The 22,225-nt window shown below is 40.6% G+C and overlaps 1 long non-coding RNA gene across 1 annotated transcript; it reads right to left on the bottom strand.

Moving 5' to 3' along the window:
• Positions 1–6,902: 6,902 nt before the first annotated feature.
• LOC144589191 (uncharacterized) lies at positions 6,903–21,986 on the bottom strand. The gene is made up of 2 exons (XR_013545146.1): positions 17,155–21,986; positions 6,903–11,903 (listed from the first exon to the last, which is right to left on the bottom strand). It is a non-coding gene; the product is annotated as an uncharacterized LOC144589191 (long non-coding RNA).
• Positions 21,987–22,225: the final 239 nt, after the last annotated feature.

Raw genomic sequence — 22,225 nt, 5'->3', positions numbered from 1 at the left:
TCATGCAACTGTGCTTTATGGCCAAAGAATTCCATGCATGTGTATAAAAACTAAGCATGAAACTATATACTATTTTTTGAGAAATGAGAAAGTAAAGAGTTAGTTATATTTTTAAATTTGTTGTTAATTTTTCTTATAAGCATAACTGATCACTTATTAAAAGCAGCTTTAAAAGCTCTAAGGAAAAGCAGTTAACATTTTCTAAACCCAAACCTTACACTTTGATTAGGAACTGCCAGGAGTGGTTATTCACTCTTAGATCAAGGGTATAGGAATGGGAAAGATAATATATGGAACTAACACCATTTTTGAGATACCTGAAATAATGTACAGTATATGAAAGCATAATGTGAGGCTGGGCAAGCAAGGGTTATGATTTGGATTTGCTAATTAGGAAAACATGAAAGTACTCTGGATAAAAGGGTTTTCTGGCAAATGTAATACCTGGTTATCTTTAAATTTATTGTTTTTATTGAGAGGCGAAATACATTGTTGTAATGCATTGTTTTAGTAAGTATGTGTTTGGAAAGTGTGAGTGAGGAACTTGGAATGTTGGTAAAGATGGTTCTCATTGGTTGGAAATAAACTAGATAAGAAGGAAAAGTGTATTTGTGAAGCAATCTGAGAAGAGGAAACGGAGTAGAGATGGGCACAAAATGAACCATAAACTAAGCTGGTTCATGTTTTGGTTCATGGTTCAGATCAGGGATTCTGTTTTGCAGGAATGGAACAAAAAAATCAAACCTTTTCCCCCTTGGCACTTCATTTTGTTTGGCAAAAGGGGATGCCTGCCCAATCCCCTTTCCACTGCCCCCAGCGGTCCCTAGCTTATCTTGAACGTGCAGCTGCCTCTTCCTCCTGTACTGCCACCACCACCACCACAATCTTCACAAGCAGCAGGCCTGGACCTGCTGTGTGTGCGTGTGCATGCACCATCATGAACCTTGGAAGAACAAAATGGATGCTCTGGCCTAAATCTGCTTCTTGCCCCAATCTGAATAGCCCTTCTGAATCAATGGAAATCTGATATGTCAATGTTAGTGTAACTTATTAATTTCATGCATCTACTCTAGCTGCGACTAGGAATCACTAAGAATCTCAATATCAACAGAAGTATTTTCTGTTCCTGAGACTCTTCAGGAGTTATAGACATGCATCTATTTTCTATGTAATCATTTCACACTCCTTAAAACATGAAACATAAAACATGAAATAAGTAACCCATCAGTGACACTGATGTGAAAGAGGAAAAATGCTAGATGATTGTGAAGAAACCAGACTTTGGTTGTTGTGGGTTTTTCGTGCTCTTTGATCGTGTTCTGAAGGTTGTTCTTCCTGATGTTTTGCCAGTCTCTGTGGCCGGCATCTTCAGAGGACTACAGAGAACATGTTTCATGTTTTAAGGTGTGTGAAATGATTACATAGAAAATAGATGCATGTCTATAACTCTTGAAAACCCACAACAACCATTAGATCCCAGCTGTAAAAGCCTTCGCAAACCAGACTTTGCTTTATTACTTGAATCTATGAGTCTTAGAAGAACATGATTGCTTAGGAGACATCTCTTGTTGTAACTGGAAACTGGCAACTAAAAGGTAAAGGTAAAGGTTCCCCTTGACAATTTTTGTCCAGTTGTGTCCGACTCTAGGGGGCGGCGCTCATCCCGCTCTTCAAGCCATAGAGCCAGCGTTTGTCCGAAGACAATCTTTCCGTGGTCACATGGCCAGTGTGATTTAGACACGGAACACTGTTTACCTTCCCACCGAGATGGTACCTATTTATCTACTCGCATTTGCATGCTTTCGAACCGCTAGGTTGGCGGGAGCTGGGACAAGCAATGGGCGCTCACTCCGTCGCGTGGATTCGATCTTACGACTGCTTGGTCTTCTGACCCTGCAGCACAGGCTTCTGCGGTTTAGCCCACAGCGCCACCACATCCCTACATCAGAGAAGTGACTGCAATTGGTATTCCCATGAGACTGATGATTGGGAATGTTCTACTCTTTATGGCATGTAACTGGTTTTTAGGTTACATCACTGTTTACTTTAGTTATTTGGTGTAAAAGCAGTGGAATCCCTTTATTTATGCCCTCTCTATCTATTGGAGATGTTCTCTTTGCTCTGCCCTTGTATCCTGACTACTTGCCTTGTGGTATCCATCATAGTGTCTAAGTATTTTTCAGGCAAGTTAGATTTCTTATTTTAGCAATCTCTAACTCATCTGTATAATTGTGTCCCCGTGTCCCCTCGTGCTGGGTTCTGTTTTAAAATAAAGATCCATCTCCATGGGTTGCCTAAGTACAAGAATTCATACTAAACTGCAACTCCTTCTCTGAGTTTTTCTGTTCCAGAGTTGGTGTTGTTTTGTTTTGTTTTGTTTAAAAACAGAATTAATTGCAGGGCAAAATATTTAAGTTCCCCAGATCTAACACCTCTGTCCTTATTTTCAAGCAACAATGAACAGCTAATTCATAAACAGATGATTATCTTTTTCTGTATGGCAGCACATTTGGAAATTGCCACAAACTGGAACTTGTAATTTGTCATTACATGCATGGAGAGAGAGAAACTGGCATATTGCTCTAATGGAAATATCAACACACCATTTCAAATTACTTAAACAAGCACATTAAGAAGATCATTTTTTTTTCAACACATGGTTTCCTTGTATTTTTATGTGAATAAGAATGACAAGAGTTATTTTTCCACCAGCCTCCCATGTCAATCTTTGGAGTGACATTCTGTTCTGAGGTAAATTACAAAGGTGTGAAAATTTGACAGTGGATTGCATATTTCTAGTGAAAGACCTGTACAATTATTGTTTTGTTGCTGCTGCTGCTGCTGTTGTTTCCATGTTCAGAAGAAAGAAAGAAAGAAAGAAAGAAAGAAAGAAAGAAAGAAAGAAAGAAAGAAAGAAAGAAAGAAAGAAAGAAAGAAAGAAAGAAAGAAAGAAAGAAAGAAAGAAAGAAAGAAAGAAAGAAAGAAAGGTGGTGGTGGTAGTTATCCGCTTTGCAGAGCTGCAACCATACCAAAGTACAGTAATTGTGTGTTCTTGGGGTCACACCCACAACCTCTCTGTGACAACTACTTTGTACAATGGGAGAGAATAAACCTTGACTTTGCTGACCAGATTGATGGATTGCATAGTGAGAAAAAAAAGATATAGCTTTCATTTAAAAAAAACACACACACTGAAGTCAAGAATACCCTATTTCAGAAAAGAGGAAATGAATCTCTCAGCCAGGATTTATCTTTCGGTCTGCCTCAAGGAAATAGCAGTTTCACACTGCTGAGCATTTCCAATTAGTGTTAGCATCTCCTATTTATGTGATGTGATGTCCTGTTTACTTTTCTAGATATTGAAAGGTATTGCTTTGCTTGTTTGTTTTGGTTTTTTTGCTGTTTTGGTTGTGGTTTTTTTTAAAAAATAAAAACTGGTTGTTTTTGCTCAAGGAACCCACCTCTTTTTACATTTCAGTTAATCTGCCCATTTCTTCAACCCTCCCCCTGCCACCGAATTTCACTTAGGAGTCACACCAAATGGTTCCGAAACTAAGGCATGGGTTAGCCAAAATTATGCAGTTTAAATCCTTTTTCTTAAAACAGGGAAATTAAATTCCCCTGTTAGTTCAATAGAACTTGAATGTGCTTACCTTCTGCTGGATCATACTTCATAAACAACAAAACCCATTAAATGCCAGAAATGCAGCAGTTTTCCATATGTCTTGCTAATGCAGGATGAGCTGCAAGTTGGCTATATGCAATTTGTACCTCCAAACCCCAAATAAAGGTGCTTAGTCAATGTTGGGCAATTTATTTTGGTATCTGAGGCAATAAATTTTAAAATGTTTCTCCTCTCTGTAATACAGTAATATTACAGTTATACAGTAATATTAAGTCAGCTATGTTATCAAGTTGTTTCTCCTTTCTGTTTGAGGCACCTGCCTCACTCTGTCCTATGGTAGGGCCAAGTCTATCTTTCTATAAGCCTTTGCCCATCAAGATAGGCAACACTTCATTATTACCCAAAACCGAAAAGGAGAGGATCTTTTGTGTTCAATATGCAAAATACATGAGTTGGCTTGGGGGTGATATGCTGTATGCTTATTTAATTGGTCTTACATCCCATTGCATTGTGATCTAATTCCATGGATGAGTCCCTGGGATTTCATTCTTGGCAGAAAACCACCATCTGATAGGAAAACAGCAGCTAGTGGTGAGGAGTGATTGACACTTGCAGTGTTTTGATTTTGATGTTAAAAAAGACAGAGAATTTTCAACTTTTATCCCAGTGAGGTCACCATTTGTATCCCATTTTCTCCTCTTCTAAAATTTTGCATAAGGGAAAGCAGAGTAGCACTCAGACATGCTATTGCAATCCAAATCTTTAAAAACACCCCTCTGGTTTATGAATGTAGGATATTGTGCTTTTGCAACGCACCATGCAAAATGCCAGTAAATGGCCCAATATTGTGGTGCAATATTATGTGCTCAATCCCAGCAGGATAAAGGATGCCAAGCTTTACATAGCAAAGGCCAGCATGAATTTTGAAAACACCAATGACAGCAATGAGGACAGTCTACAGCAGGGGTTCCTAACCCCCGGTCCATGGCCTGGTGCCAGTCCGTGGGCTTCCGAGGACTGGGCAGTGGAGATGGATCTCTGCCACCCTGCATGCACATACAGTGAGCATGTTGCACTCATGGGTGGGTGTGTTGCGCTTGTGGGTGGGTGTGTCATGCATGTGGACAAGTGTGACACACCCACATACGAGCGGAACACACACACCCATGAGTGCAACATGCCCACCCACAAGCGTGGGGGTGCCCCTGCCCCCCCACACATTGGAGCCCACCCCCCAGCCAGTACGCGGTTCCAAAACAGTTGGGGACCACTGGTCTACAGGATACCCTTGTGTCCCTGCTACCATTTACAGAGTGTCACCATGCATGGGAAAATCCCAGAAGCTGACTCCTTTTTTCATCCATTAAGCATATCTCATCCAAACACAAAGCAATTGTCAGGGCTATTTTTCAACAAGTACAAATGGTAGTGAATACAAGAGGGCATCCTGTAGACCATCTTGATTTGATGCTGAACTGCTGATTTGAAGCCCAGTTTCAAAGTTACAATTCTTTTGCTAGGGGATGCCCCGATTTTTAGAATTGCCTTCTAGAATGTTGATTTGCTGTGCTGCACAAGACATGCAGCAAAAATGAAAACAAAACATCCCTTCCTCCATGGTCATAGCTGAGGATATTTTTTTCAGCTTGTTTTGGATCAAAGTTCATGACAATTCACAGAATTCAAATGTGGCAGAAAATGAAACTGACAAATGTGCCCATCCACTGATAGAGATGTTGGGAAGCCATAATGTTTGTTGGTGTGCAGGGTGTATAGAAAGGCACCAAAGACAATGCAGTATACCCTTGCTGTCATTCTCTTTCCTTCTCCTTTCTCTCACAAGCATGGAATTGTTAGTTCAAACCACAAGAGACCCACTGAATGAAAAGAATTCATCTCACAGTTGACTTACAGGTCCCACTAACATAATGAGTATGTTCTAGATGGAACTGAGGGTTTGGATTTATCATAACAGACATTCTGCTTGTAAGTAATAAGGAAACATTTTATTTCATTTTTTAAAAAACTATAAAGGACTAAGCATGTATGGTAATTTCACACTTTAGTTAATGAGTCAACTCAATTCTCTTGCTTTCAATCAGTTCTATCTCACAACTGTGTAGCTCCTGCATTAAAGCAAGTAAATGAGCAAAAAGGAAGAGGAAATAATCATACTTTCAAACACAATTCCCATTTGTTTCTTCAATCACACACAGCCTATGTCAGTGAATTCTTCTAGTCACAGCCTCCTGAAGGCTTCATACCGTGTGCTTATTTGTTCAATTTTTCAGGAGCTTCTCTGACAACCTCCCAGATTTTGCCTTGGGCACTTTCTATCCCTCTGCTTTGTTCAACCTGCAAATCCATAGAGGGATCCTTCTCAAATTAGTGACAGTTACTTAGGAGAATGGCATGGTATGTCTATGGCCTCCAGGTTTTTCTGGCTCTCTGGATGTCATTGATAGTTCTGTAAGCTCCACCTGTGAACCTGTCTGAAAAGATATTTCTCCCCCTCTGCCAATGCTTTAAACTCACCAGGCTAAATTAAATCCCCAGTGAAAGTCTAACAGGGATATACCTTGCCCAGCAGCTTTAAAAGCTGCACAAGACTTTCATATTTTTAACAGCTTGTGAACAACCTAGGCTTTCCTTTATTCTCTCTGCATTTGCTTTTTACTGTTATCTGGGGAAATTTCTTCATTTCTCTAAGCTCCTTGGGCTGAATAGAACTGCAAACTTTTATTCAACAATGTATGTAGGTATGGGAAGATTTCTCACACTTATTTAAGGTCTTCAAAAAGTCTACGAAAATAGTAGTGGTACGAGGATACCATTTGCTTTATGAGCATATTCAAAGGACAATACAATCTAATTTGAACCATATATTATCACTGGGGTGAGAAAATATCAGCATATTTCCCCCACTCTGGCTGTCTTGCATTGGCTGCCTATTCATTTCTGCATTGATTTCAAAGTGTTAATGATGACCTATAAAGCCCTAAATGGTTTAGGACCTTGATATGTAACGGAATGCCTCCTCCCACCTAGATCTACCCAAATCACTTGTTCTAGCCAGGAAGGGCAGCTGAGAGGCCTAACGCCAAGGGAGTCCCAGAGAACAAGAAACTAGGCCTTCTCGGCAGTGGCCCCTCGCCTTTGGAACAGTCTGCCCCCAGAGAATCTGTCTGGCTCCCTCACTGGGTGTTTTTAAGAGCAAACAAGATCTGGCTCTTTAGGCAGGCTTTCCCTCCTGTCATCACTTGATTACTACTGTTGGTTTTTATTTTATTATCTTGTTTTTATTCTATCTGTTATTGTTAGCCACCCAGAATAAATTTCGGTCTAGATGGGCAGGGTATAAATTTAATAAATAAACATAATCAATTATGACTACATCTTGATTTGATATCTTTGAAAATACTCATTTCTCACTAGAAAAACAAATAATTCATTTCATACTCAACTGAACATTTGTTATAATTTATGGGTTATAAGCAAAATAAATACATAGTAGGCACGGCTTTGAAATGTTTTTGAATTTAAACTAATAAAAATGGAAAACCTAATTATAGAGCCCTGGAAGGAAATTCCTCTGCCCAGGTGATCAGCAGCCATCTTGTGAGGGAAGTATGTTAAAAAATAGAAACTAATATTCACCTCACTTTCTTTTTCAGAAGATAAGGCGAACTGGAGGATTTTTTCCTTCCTTTTGTAAAAGCACCTGCAGATCTCAACTCAGGTGACTGGTTGTATGTGTGAAAATTCTGACATTGTGAGGTATTTAAGTAGGCCACCATAGTAATAGGAAAAAGACAAACTTAGGCTTGCTAAATTGCATGGTTCCTGGGGAGGGGGAAGGAGAGAAAATGTTGGAAGCTTTGCCTGCATGCTGGAGGTCCAGCAGCAGTTAATGGCACTTATTTTCATTCCCTAGGTCAGATCAGAGACCCTTATTTTCACTATATTGTCTGTTTAGACATGTAGAAATACATACAAATGTTGTACTTCAGAATATTCAGATACAAATCAAAGTGGCCTATAAACAGACGCTAAGTAAATAATTTGCTGTTGCCCTCCCAACCCCAGAATAAAGAGATGAGACAAATAATATGGGTTAAAACACGAGCAACACTTTATTGGTTGTAATTCAAATTTGCCATCCTTTGAAAAAGGAGGGCCTGCTGTAGTGTGGAAACAGGTAAATATCCAAATACCCCTTAATCAACAGATCAGTGAGTCCCCGGCCCCAGGTTCTCACGGCCTTAAAGACAGCAGGAACCCAGCCAGCTGCAATTTGACCACCCCCAGACCTCCAGCCATCTTTACTTGATGACTGTTGGTCCGGTAGTGGCCCAGTGCATCTCCCCCCCCCAAGCACTGTAATCATACGATCTGGAGCACTGGGAGGTCCAATGGGCTGTTAGCTTACCTGATTTTGCAGTGGGACTCACCAGAAAATACCATTTTTTTCCCACACTACCCACCAGTGTGACTGAATTTCCACCATAAAATGCCAACACCCTTTTTCCAGTGTGGGATAGGCCAAAAAAAAAAAATCCTAGGGCGGGCGGGTGCCAGAAAAAGAAGAGGGTGGCTAGAGGGGGAAACACCCCTTATATATCCTGGCATTCCCCCCTCTCTTACAGCAACTCTCGCAAGACCTTAAGGTCTCGTGCTATCCATGGGGGGAGGCAAAGAATGAGCCATCCTGCTGAAGCCTCAGCTCGTCAGCAGCTTCAGCATCTATAGGACAAATAATTGAGAATGAATCAATGCACATTGCATATGCACTTGTACTTCACATTTGTCTGGAAGGTTATAGACTGACTTTTGAGAAAAGACAAATCTTAATTGGAATTGAGTTCTTCTGCCCTTTATTTGTTATCTGTTATCATTTCCCTATCCCCATTAAGTAGCTGAGCCACTATTTCTTAAGTAGTTGAGCCAGCATTTCAGAATTCTTTTTTGTTGCTTTTAGTGTCTCTTGCTAAAAGCTCATTCTCAGCTCATTCTCAGCTTTTGCTTTCCTAATGCCTTCCCTCCAGTTCTTAGCTATTTGTCTTTGTTCTTCTTTTGATGTCATTTCATAATGACCATCCATATTTTCCAAGCAGTAGACAACTAGAGAACTTGTTGAAAAACAGTCCTAACAATTGCTTTCTGTTTGGATGAGAAGTGGTCAACTGACGAAAAACAAAAAGTCAACTTCTCGGACAATGTACCCTCTAATTTTCAGCTCTGCTGGGCAGGGCTCCACCTCTCTCTCAAGTGACTTTGCCCCTGCATGCACGTGTGACTCCACCTTCACACCCCTGTGCACAGGGTTCTGATTGCTGCACGGAGGAGGAAAAGAACTGCATGTGGGACGGCAGAGATGCACACACACGTGCCCAGCTTAGAGGGAATCTTGTTCTTGTGTGTTCCCCTGCATGGTGCCATTTTATCAATGGTAGTGAACATAAGAAAGTATACTGTAGAATAACTTGACTGCTGCAGTTGGCATTATCTACATTCAAGCTGCTCATTGCCATGTAAAGTTTGATATCCTTCTTTCTGCTGGAAGTGCAGGCACAATATTGCATCACTGTATTGGGCAATTTCCTGTCATTTTGAATTGTGGATAAAAAAGGACAATATCCAACATTCATAATCTGGATACTTTTTTTTTAACAACTGAATCTATTCAAAGTGTGGAGAGGACTGTGTCTTATCTGCTTTACAGGTGTTAAAAAAACAGAACGTCTACAAAAATGGTTTTCAGCAGGAATTCAGACTGACCATGAATTTAATGTTGGTAGGCAATAAGTACAGGAGGGCTGTGTGGTTAAGCACAATTCAGTTCCAAGTGTTTGGATGTACTCCACCATTCTAAGATTTAATATTCGAATTCAATCAGTCAAGCAGGAAACACACAGAAGGACAGTCATAATTCAAACCTGGGTTGCATGGAGTTCTAAGAATTCTAGGCAGATGGAAATGCACATTTAGTTATGTTTGTCTGACATGAGTCAGATAAGACTGTTGTGGGCACTCTAGCTGACCATGAGATGAGAATGTATAAGTGGCACCTCCTTGACTTGGCATTATCTATTTCTAATTAGCTGTTTCTGATTAGTTATCATGTATCTATTTAACTATTAACATAGTATTTCCATATCTGGTATAAAAGCTAACGCTGGCTTCAGTACTTAGGCAAACAGCCAGCATGTCTGCCAGGCACTCTTTATTCTTTGAATCCTCCCTAGCAAGGGTGGCCTCTGCCCTTCTCTCCTGCGCTTCTGAGATACTATTGCCAGCTATGTTGGAAGGTGATGGAAATGGCAACAGATGGCATGGGACTAGAATGCTCCTTTCTGCATTTGAGTGTGCAACACAATTAATCCATCACCTTCCTACACATGGAAGGTGATGAATCTGACAAGGAAGAGGGCTCTGTGTGAATTAGAATTTTGGAAAATCAGGGTTCTAATGTGGTGGTGAGTCCTCAGAATTTTTGCCCACCATGTGAAGGGAGGTGACAAAACTAGGAATGGGGGGGGGTGCAGGACCAGAGTGCTCCCCTCCATATATGAGTACTTTATACAGTTTGAAGTGACTGAAGAGGGCCGCAGTTGAAGCACTCAGAGCCCTGGATGGGGATGGACGAATTTGTCGGTTTTGGTTTTCCTCACATTTAATTAAAAAATATCCACAACGTTAAGAAAAAACACTTGAATTCTTTCTGACCTGATTATGAAGAAATGATATGTTTTCATGAAAAGCAAACTGAAACATGATTCTTACCCATCTTTACCAAACTGGCTGCCTGAATGACCTGAATGTAGGTCAAAGTGGATCAATCAAAGGTAGTCATGATATCAAAACTGAAGTATTAGATTACCTAGGCAGACCTACAATGGAAAGCCTTCTGTTCCAAAGTAGAAAATATTGTTAAGAAATCAGGAGATAATCTTGTGACTCTTAAAATGAGATGAGTTTGTGGGGTAGACAGCTGTGGAAACTTCCAGCACTGCATTGAATGTTGTGGGAAATAGTTAAACCCACAACAGCTATCTGGAATCTTAATCTCTTTTCATTATTAGCTATCTGGAAGCTCAGCTCCTATGATTTTAAATTTTCCTCACCTTAGACTTTCTGATTACATATCTTTGAATCTGTGGCATGAAGTCTTCTTAAAAGTTTGTATCTGCTAAGAGACTTCATTTTTGTCCATACAAAATAACTCTTTTTCTGATTAGATTAGATTGGGCACTGAGCATTTGCATGGGTTAAGTGGAGTTATGTATTTCTGGCTTCCAAGTAACTGAAATAATATCCGTTTGTCTACTGTCTGTATTTTGTATTTTCCCAACTATACTTGCAATCATAACTGCATTTTACTACCTGCTGATATTATTATTATTATTGGTTTTTTACATACCATCATATCTTTTTTTGCTTATAGTTATTATTATTTTATTTATCAATAACTATTTTGGCACTATGATATTGACATTTGGGGGAGTTTCAGTGACTTATTCAGAACAGGATGTAAATTCTTCATAACAATAGAAGTAGTGGCCAAATCACATTGCTTAGTTAAGCTTGTGGAAGGAAATGCACACAAGTTTCAGTTGCTTCTAGCTGGTTATTAATAAGTCTCCACTGGGATTCCTGAATATGTGCCAAGTCAGCAGTGTGTGACCTTGAGAATGTCAGCATTGACCTACTAATTGCCACTGAGATATAACTGCAAGTTATGCGCTTTCCTCCCACATACATATGCAACAGGATTTCAGCCAATACATGTGGTTACTACTAAACAAGCCACTGAACCCAGTGCACCAAAATTCCAAGGTGAGGTGACACAACAAGGTCTGGATATTTGTTCCCTACTTGGGAGCTACAAAATGAGGCAGGAATTTGGGGTACATGGTGGAAAACACATTCCTGGTGAATCACAGGTTTTATAGACCTTTAACAAGAGTGATTTGCTGAAGAAGTTTCAACCGTCTCCCTGAGTGAACAAGGCTTTGAGTACAAGGACTGAAATACATACTTCTTTCCACTCCATCATACAGAAGGAAGGAAGTCTTGGCCATAGACTTATTTTAATGGCTTAGGGCAAAATTCTTTCTTTCTTTCTTTCTTTCTTTCTTTCTTTCTTTCTTTCTTTCTTTCTTTCTTTCTTTCCTTCCTTCCTTCCTTCCTTCCTTCCTTCCTTCCTTCCTTCCTTCCTTCCTTCCTTCCTTGCTTGCTTGCTTGCTTGCTTGCTTGCTTGCTTGTATGAGATATATGTCTGAATGAGAATAGTAAAAATAAAATATAGAATTAAGAAGCAGGCCTCCCAATTAAGACCATTGGGTTGAATTCATGGGTAGACATAGAATAGTCATGTTCTTCAGTCTCAAAGGGAGGGAAATACATTATTTATCAGAACAAAGGAAGCAAACCTAAACCAAATAATAAGTACAGCATTTGGAAGTTGATCCAATTAGCCACACAATGATGACAAGATTTAGATGGATCAGGTAAATCAATCGCCATTGGCCCCATCCAGTGTAATTGTTTTCTTTCAGGCATATTCAATCTTAAATAAAGATGTGTCACATTGGTTGTTTAAAATGCAGACAATGACCGCAAAAGTTACCATGTTGCAGTTAGGTTACAACAAGCTCAGCAGTGTGGGAGCTTGTGTGCAGTGGGATTTTCTCAATTAAATGTGAATTTTATTGAAAATCAATAGCAACTTAGATGAGTTGCCTTACCGTCTCTCACCAGTTTCAATTTGGCTAAAGGCAAGAAGAAGATTCTCATTATTTGTACTTTTAAGTTATCTTTGTTCCATGGCAACAAAGAACGCGTAAGGAAGAAACCACAGCAAGAACCAAAGAGGTACTGTAGTGCTGGTAAAGATGGTGCCCTCCAGAAATTCTGGACTATACCTTCCATAATCCCTTATCCCTGGCCATGCTGACTGAATTTTTTGATAGTTATGATACACAACATCAGGCAGCACCACCTTGTCTGCCCAAGGTGCATTTACTTAATCTTGGACAATTTCCCTTAAAATACAGAAGCTAGATTCTCAAAGTCTACATTGATGAAGCAAATAGGAAGCATTATGGGCTCTGGCTGCATATCTGCCATAATTCTAAAATTCATTAATTAGAGTTGATATGACTTAATTTGGTCCTTGACCACATAATAAAGAAAGAAAAGTTGAGATGCCTTCACATTTCAAGACTCATGAAAAGTGAAGGCATCTCAAGGCTCATCTCACATCCAGGCAAAATAGAGACATGGGGTAATTTTTTTCCCTTCTCTGTTTTCAATTTGCACAATATGTCTATGGAAAGCTAGTGTCTTCCAGTTGAAAAGCAAAGAACACTTCTAGCAACTGTCTAGTAAAGTTAGTAAAGTTAGTAAAGAGATGCAAAAGCTACAAACAATCCCTTCAATGTCTGTAATCTTTAAAAGTCAATGCAACAAAGCAGGAGGCATAGTCATTTTGCGCTATTTCGTGTGACTTATTTTAAAATATTATTTCTGCTATTTTGCAGTTTTGCTTAATGTGCGCCAAAAATGTTGTTGTGCTCATTCTCTCTTCTTGACAGCATGACAAAATATTTTGAGCCTTCTCTCATTCTACTCCCATCCCTACCCTTACATTTGAACTGGGATTCTTTAAAAAAATAAATAAATAAAAATTAAAAATTAAAAACTCTAAAAAAAAACTTTGATTTTGACATAGAACTAAATCCAGTGTAGTAGTAATAGGATCCAGGGGCTCTGCCTAGCTGATTTGTGGCACAGTAAGAGGGAGGGAACCTGTAACACTTTCCAGCACCAAAAAGCCCCTGCTCTGAAGAATTTCTTGCCTCACCAGAACATTTTTTAATGGGCCCTAGGGAGTACAGGGACGTGGTGGCGCTGTGGGCTAAACCGCAAAAGCCTGTGCTGCAGGGTCAGAAGACCAGCAGTCGTAAGATTGAATCCACGCGACGGAGTGAGTGCCCGTCGCTTGTCCCAGCTCCCTCCAAACTAGCGGTTCGAAAGCATGCAAATGCAAGTAGATAAATAGGGACCACCTCGGTAGGAAGGTATCAGCATTCTGTGTCTAAGTCGCACTGGCCATGTGACCACGGAAGATTGTCTTCGGACAAGACGCTGGCTCTATGGCTTGGAAACGGGGATGAGCGTCGCCCCCCAGAGTCGAACATGACTGGACAAAAATTGTCAAACGGAACCTTTAGGAAGTACAGGAGATTTTCCCTTTATGCTTGAGACTGCAGGAGCTGCTTCTATGGGTGGACTGACAGTACTGGAGACTGGCCACAGTTTCAGAATATTTTTTTTTTTTTACATAGGAGATCAGGTCAGCTGACATATATCCCCTTTGATCTAGGTTGCTTTGATGGGCTTCTTTAGCTTTAGTGCAGAATTGAATAAAGTTCCTGTGGCTAATTACTTAGACCACCTAACTCAATTGTAGAACGCATGTCAATTCATGCATAAATTCATCTGATTCAGTAGCTGAAATCCTATTTAGCAGCCATACTTGTCTAACTTAATGCTACAAAAGTAGTCGCTCTAGCTGCAGCAAGGTGGAAGTGCCATCCACAAAGCACTTTCCCACATGCATTGCACAATTGGTTATGATGGGACTCATTGTCCAATTGAGTTGGGCACTCCTTGTTGCCTGGGTGTTGGACCTGGCAAATTTACACAGATGTAACTTTATGTGGCTGGATAGCTCAGGAATCTGATTGGGAGTTCAATTCCCTACAATATATCCTGTGAGTAAAGCCAGCCTGCACAGTTCCAGGGTGCCCCCAGAAGAAAAGAAGGGTAAATCTACTGGGAGTCCTCTCCTGCTGAAAAACCCTGAAAAGATTCACCATAATGCAGAATTGACTTGACGACAGATGAAAAAAAAAAACACTTGATGTTATGCAAAGACAAATAGGATGCTGGCTAATGGGTCTACTCCAATTGGTGCTAACCACTAGATATGGGCCTAGATTCTTTTGTTATAGCCTTTAAGAAGAATTAGTTATCTGTCAAAATATTTCTGGATGGAGTTGGCCTGGTTTTAAAAGTTTCATTGCATTTTTATTCTTATGAATTTTTAATCTATTATTGTTGCTGTGGACTCTTGTTTTATTTTTTTGATAACGCACCTTGGATGCCTCTGACCAAATGTGATGAGAAAGAAGCAAATTATAAATCATTCAGACTTGTCTGCTCACTACCCAGGTAGATTTTGCCTTTCCTTGGAAGGATTGTTTGGCTGAATGTTTGATGAAAACCTGTACTGTGTTCTACTATGCTTTTTCTCAACTTGGGGAATGTGTGTGTCTCCAATGAGAAACGCAATCAGTTCCTAAAACTGCCCTGAAATCAGGTCATGCATAATTTATTGCATACGAGTTCTACCTTGAAGAACAGTTATGCACACAGCACTTTCGTTTTATGCACAGTGAATGAAAAATGGTGGTGGTGCCTGTAACCTCCTTGTTTCTGAATCTGCTCTATAACAGAAAGAATTATTGAGCAGTGTGTCAGTTAGTCAGAGTTAAGTGCTTTTTAAGTTTGTCTGATTTGAATGAGGGAGAGTTAAATATTTCCTTTACCAGGATTATGTGGGGAATTTCTGTGGTTCTGCTGGAATTCCTTTTTTTTATTTTTATTTTTTATTTTGCATCTCTCAGAGTTTATGAACTGTGTTTCTGGGAAAGGAACCTCCAAATTCATCTCAAAAATGCTGTTTTGGGGGGAATGGACTGGGAACTCTAGACTTCATTCTTAAAGCTTTGTGAACACATGGACAGTTTCTTTGTTATCATCATCATCATCTTAGAACTGCAGAACTGGAAGGGAACTCTATGAATCATCGAGTCCAGCCCCTGTCAAGGAGGTACCGTGGGACGGTGGTCTAGAATGAAGCAAATGCTTGATATTTCCATTGATATTTACTTTGTAGTTTTCAATACCCAGACTCCAAAGAAGAACAGATGGTGTTTTAGGTCTCTGGTTGCAGAATCATAGGTTGGGAGTTCAATTCTTCACTAGGCCTCCTTGACAGGGGCTGAACTCAGTGATCCATAGGGTCCCTTCCAGCTCTGCAGTTCTAAGATAAAGATGATGGTGATGATTTCAATAATAATCAAGCTCCACAGGAGAAAGTGAGCTCCTCAACAGAAAGGGCATCTAGAAGAGCAGAAAGGGGTGTATGTTGGTCCCCCCCCCCCAATTTGGTTCAGAGGCTGGATCTCACCTTGATCCAAAATGATGTGGATGTGATATGATCTGATTCATACCCTACATACAGATTGTGCTTCTGACTTTGGAATCACTGCAGCGTTCATTCACTTGCATGGGAATAGTTAAATGTTTATAACTTGGGAGAGGTATACAGCTACATGGTATAAGACAAAGAAAGGATCCACAGTGTAAAATGGCAGACAGACAACTTTAGAGGGTCTGATGCTAGCTCCCTCTAATATGTGTTAATTTTAAAAGGTGTGTGTTTTGCTTTTGCTTGTTTTTTTGTGGGTTTTTTTTGTCAAAAACAAAATCCTACTGCTTTTGACTGATGAATTTCAGTAATTTAGGAATTGTCACTCTTGGTGTTGGAGGTTTGGGGTGGGTAAAGAACATATTACTGCTTGCCCAGATAAGATTCTTCTTGGAGTATTCTAAGATGAGATAGTAGTAGTATAAGGTGCCCTGACCAGGCTGACATGAGCAACTAGGAGCTTAGGTAGAAGAATGGAAAATACTGTATTCTGATGCATTTTGTCCGTCTAGAATTTTCCCTAAGAAGAGAATGGTAAAAGTCATAAAAAAGCAGTAACTTCAGTTGCCTGTCAGTGACCAGCATCATTTGACTGATCTACGAGAAAAATACATTTTTTCCTTCTAAAATATTTCTTTCTGCCCTTGAAAAACTATTTTAAAGGGTTTTCCTGGTTGATGATATTCTTCCCTTCCCAATGTGGGCATAACTAAAAGATTCCCAAAACAGTGATAGATTAAAATGCCTACCACCGCTGATCTCCTCTAAATCTTTAGGTGAATGAATCCTGTGAATGCTCTCATGAATGTTGCCTCTGTTGGCAGAGAACAGGGGTGTAAATCCTTGTTTATCTCATCCTTGCAGGCAAGGACAAAGAATTGAAACATTTTTGACTTTTACGAGTAAGGATGACAAGGACTTGCATGACATCCTCAATAATCACATTGGTAAGGATGGTATTTTGCACAAAAAATACAATTTGGAATGAAAAAGGGCAATTTGGTCCAAAACTGTTTGATGCATATAATGGTGTAAGATGAACAAATTGTATGAACTTGGGATAATGTTAAGAATTTGAATCACGAGATTGGTTATTTGCACTTTTCTTAACAATCAGTCCATCCTTCTCTGCTTGCAATATGTAAGAGAGTGGTATTTGTGTGCTTGTTCATGCTTTGCTTTTCTAGAGACTTTTAATGCAAATTACAGATACCTTGTGGCAGGGAATAGGTTTTCCATTCACACTTACCTAGAGGCAAGAAACTTTGGAGGCTTTTACACGCTTCATTGACTTTCGTGGCCTGCTGAGACAGCCTAAATTGGCGAGAATGCGGAATTCAGTGAGTACAGCACGAAACATCATTGAAAGGAAAATCTGCTGTTAGTGTCTAGCTTTTCCAGTGGAGTCGTATCTGTCAATCAGCAAAATTCATTTCTATTGAAAACACCAGCAGCGGTTTGCAGAGGGAGAGCCAGCTATGAAGAAAGATGAAGTATATCAATGGGCATCCACAGTCAACAATATGAAATCCTCTAAATCACAGATTCCCAACCTGGGGGCCATGACTTCCAAGGGGGTTACAAAGTGTTTTCTGAGGAGGTCACTGTGGTTATTTTTAGCTGCAATTATTTTTATATATATTACACAATGCTATTTTATTTTAATCATCTTGGCCTACAGATAGATAAATTTAATCTGAACAGGAATTGGAGGCAATATAGAATTGTTCTTTGGGAGCGTTTTATTTTTATGCCTGTGCATCATGCTAACTCCTCTGAAAGAGTGGCTTTCTCTTGTTTCTCTCTGCTCTTCTGCATCCACATTTGGATGACCAATGTCAGCTCTTTGAACCCAAATATTAGCCTGGCTTAAAGAGGCCTGAATGAGGCAAGCTCATGATGCACGTTGGGTACGCTGATGTCTACGATGGCAGCAGGATTGAAAAGTTGTTGTTGCCATGGTAGTGGCACCTTTTCCTCCACCTGATTCTCTCACTCTTCCAGGTTTGGTGATGGCGGTGCAGTACAGAGAGAAGAGAGTTGGGAAGGGAGATGTCTCCAGGCCCTGCTTGAATCATGGAGAAAGAAGACAAGAGGGGCAAAAAAAGGTGACGGGGTGAACCATGGAGGGGATGGGGCACATGTGGGTACCACAGAGGAGGTGTTTATTTGGACTTGGGAGGGAGGGACCCTTCACTGGGGGGGCTTTCTTGGTGGGAGGAGACATGAAGGGGTGGTCATTTGTACACCACAAGAAAGTAAATTAAGCTCAAACTGTGCTGACATTTTTCCTTCTCAGATTTTAACTAGCAAAGGCAGATGATGAGACTCTCAATTATTATGTATCATTACACTAACACTAATATATTAAGTTAGAATTATATTCTGAAAAATCTATTTAAATTAGGTTTTTTTACCCTATTAAAATGCATTTTTAAGCAAATGTGGCAGGGGGCTGCAGGTTACTTGGCTATTATAAAACGGGTTTGTGACTCAGAAAAGATTAGGAAATACTGCTCTAAATATTTACCCAAGGCTGGCACCCTGGGTTGAAGATAGCAGCAGAAACAGCAAATTTTGGCAAAAAGAGAGAGCTGAGCAAGTAGGCATATTTTTACTGTTTGCCCACTCTCTCATTCATTTACTCAGCAGTTCCCTGGCCCTCAAGATATCAGCAGAAGCATTTGGCATTGATATGAGCAGGCTCAACAGAATATGAATATGGAGTGAGAAGAAGAGAGAAAGGCAAGCAGACCAATGAACATCTACAGCAATGGAAGGAAGGAAATTAATATTTGACAGAGAGAGGGAGAGATGGGTGATCTCCTTTTCAGCATTTTTTAAAAGTCTGAATGCTAAAGCAACCTGGATTGTTTCAGGTTAGTTCAATCTGCCCTAGAACCAGATCAGGTTGATCCACTTTGATCCAGATATGCTTCAGCCTGGTCCAAATTGAACTGATGCAGTTCAGGATTTGGACAAAGCACTAACACAGAACTAGTCAAAATTCTTGGCAATGGTTTTGCATGGGACTAGAGCAAGCTTCCCTTTCTCCCAGTTGGATCAGCACAGATGCCACTTATGTGTAAACTGTGTGCAAAATTTTACCTTATTGAGTCTCCACGTGTGTGAGGAGAGAAGGAGGAAAATCCTTGTTGTCTGATATATATTAGAAGTGGAGAAAACATGCTAAATGGGGAGTAAGGGGGAAAGGGGGGGAAGAACCTGAGAAGGAACATGAAGAAGGTTCGGTTGACATATTGCCCAACTAGATGGGTTTTACTTGAATTTTACCTTTGTCACCTTATACAAAATACAGTAAAGATATATCTGCACTAAACATTTACATCAGTTCCATACCATGGTAATGATCATGACTTCATCATAAGGAATCTTAACACTGCAGTTTGGCAAAGTACTTAGAAGGTAGTAAGGTATTGTGAGAGGAAAGAGATTAGCCATTAAATTAATTTAATTCTGTAGTTTAGCCAGGCATCAAGGTAACTGTAGTTCATTGAAATCAAATACAGTTCTCTAGCAGGGAATTCCAAGTTGCTCATTAAATTATAAATCCCAGAACTCCTTAGGATGCAGCCATGACAATTAAAATGTTATTAAGCAATCAGTTTCATAACCCATTTCACTGTCATGGTTCCATCCTAAGGATCTCGGATTTGTTGTTTGATGTGCTACTTAGAATTCTCTGTTACAGCACTCTATAAAACAAATACATGAGATGTCTCTAGCCTTTGTAAACACTTAAGATTCATGGCAGAATCTTCAGTCACTGTTCCACCAAATTGTTTTGCAAGAAACAAATTTGCTGCAGCCTTTCAGTGTCTTCAGATGGTGACTGAACTCACTCCAGTGATTTGAAGACTTAGAGATTTAAACTGTAGTGCACAGAGCACACTATATACAGTCATATAAAATGACTGCTATTAAACAATTGCAATGTGTGAGGGGATCACCTTGAGTGCCCCCAGATGGCTGTCTGGCCATGCCTCACAAGTACAGGGGAGCCCAGGACAGAGTGAGTCTCCTGGTCTCCTAGCAAGTGGGGATGTGTCACCATAGTAGAGGAAAGATCACCATCTGATGCAGGACAGCTGGGGGAGAGTGTGATGGCAGGAATAAGATGGTGTGAGTTGCAGGGCTCAGGATCATCATCAACCACATCGGATGAAGGGGAGATGTGGGAAGAGGGAGTCAAGCACCAGAACTCCATCTGTAGAAGTGCAAACAGGAACAGAGGACAAGTGGAGCCATCTCCTCCTACCAGCCCATTCAGCCAGGGAAGGGGTCAAGGACCAGAGGGTCTGAGAATGTAGCTCCAGCACCACCTGAGACTTGGCATCTTCATTGCCCAACAGGAGCTGTAGCACCTACCCCAGCCCAGCTTTGGTGCTGGAGATGAAAGCAGCAACAGGCACAGCAAAGGAAACTCCAGAAAAGGCAGCACAGTGGAGCCCAGTTTGCATCATCAGCCCTCCTTAAAAGGGCTGTGCCCCAGATTAGGACTCATACTTCCTGCCAGCCTCTTTGAACTCGAACTTTTGAAAACCCCAGTGAAGTCAACTGGTGCCCCAGTTGGATCAACTGTGCCCAGAGGGGTTGTGCTGGGAACGCAATCCCCAGGGAATGCAGAGAGGGTCTGTAACTGCCTGACTCTATGCCTTTAATAAAAGCTGCTGTGAGTGACAAAAACAGGCTGGAACCCATGGAACTTTAGCCTCCATACTCCTCATTTGCCAGGCCCCCAGGAAGAGGGGGAGCAGTGGGGTTCACACAATGACAGGCTTCAACTAGTCAAATGCTTGATTCAACTTTTTGCATTTTTCATTTGCATTGTACCTCACTGGAAGAAATCTTTCTGAAGGGCAAGGGAGCTGTGTGATCCCATATGTTGGTCACCTCTTTGGTGACCCACCAAGTAATTAGTCTAATGAGAAGATAACCTGCATAATATGCTAATGTGGCTAACTGGATTTGGGGGACTATGACAGCTGGGGGGGCAGAGTGAGCACCAGGATGAACACCAGAATGGGGTGAGAAAAAGACCAATGGGGAAAAGAAATGATGGAGGAGAGAGAGAGAGCAGAGTGTTTTTTTTAAAAGGTCCAATGGTCCTGAGGAGGAGGAAGAGAGAAAACAATAGGAAATTTTAAAAGGGGGTAGAAAAGGAGAAAGAGTATGTGCAAAGGGGTAGGCTAAGAGCCCCTCTGAGTACTTTAAGTACCAACATTAAGATAAAATCAGGTAGCAAACAAAACAGGCACAGAATTGTCTTCCAACCAGGAGATGAGATATTTATGCAGTAGTCTTTCATTTGCAGCCATGGATGAAATAGGGAGAATAAATACAGTACCACCAAAATGGAATGCCAGGTCAGCAGCATCCCAATGTTTTTGAGAATTCAGAACCAAAACCTGAGACCTGATGCCACAAAGATGGGGCAGGCAAGGGCGGAACTTTTCCCCAAGGTTTTGTGTTGCTGCAGCCAAGGCTTAGGCAACAAGGAAGCTTGTGAGTCTTGACTCTGGTGCTCCAAACCACACCTTGCTTCTAGCACACTAGAAAGTTACAAGGTAGAGGATGGGATGCAGGGGTGAGCCAGTAGGTTCACTGCGAGACTTTTTTTTACAGAAACACACATAATGATGAATCAATGAGCCTTGGCTTATTGTGGGAACAGGAGGAGATAGGCGCACACACTTTAAGGGACATCTGCACAACAAAGCAAACAAGCAATCTCTGCCTTTAGTCCTGCTTGCCATGAAAACCGTATCCCACCTGGAAAATCAGAGAGGCATCTGATTGCTGGTGACCCTAACTGCAACTTTACCATCCCCAAGGTAAGGTCTTTAAACTAGAAACCTTTTCGGGAATGTTCTGGCAATAGTTTTTTTCTTCTTCTTTTCCTTTTTATCTTCTTTCTCTCCGCTACCTTCTCTCTGCAGAAGATATTTAGGACCCAGCAGGAAATGTTAAAGTTGCCACACATCCAACAGAGATGAGAATCAATTGCAGCAAATAAGATATATCATGGTTACATTAAGCGCTGTGTTTACTCCATAAATTATTTCCTGTTGTTCGTTAAATATATATCATGCAGGAATGCACATCCATCTTCTGTGCAATGCTAAAAGCCAAGGAAGTATTTCACAGAAAGGACAGGATATGCAGGAGGAAAAGAAAAGGATGGCAGAGCAGTCCGAAATTGATAATGATAAAAGACAGAAATGGCTTCCAGTGGAATTATTCTGCAGTTGCAACACAATAACAGAGATTTCACTGAAACTGTATTCTTGAATTTCTCT

The sequence above is a fragment of the Pogona vitticeps genome, chromosome 4 (assembly GCF_051106095.1).
Source record: "Pogona vitticeps strain Pit_001003342236 chromosome 4, PviZW2.1, whole genome shotgun sequence".
In the NCBI taxonomy this organism is placed as follows: domain Eukaryota; kingdom Metazoa; phylum Chordata; class Lepidosauria; order Squamata; family Agamidae; genus Pogona; species Pogona vitticeps.
Note: the sequence above shows the minus strand (reverse complement) of the source record. Positions and strands in the feature narration are given on the sequence as shown.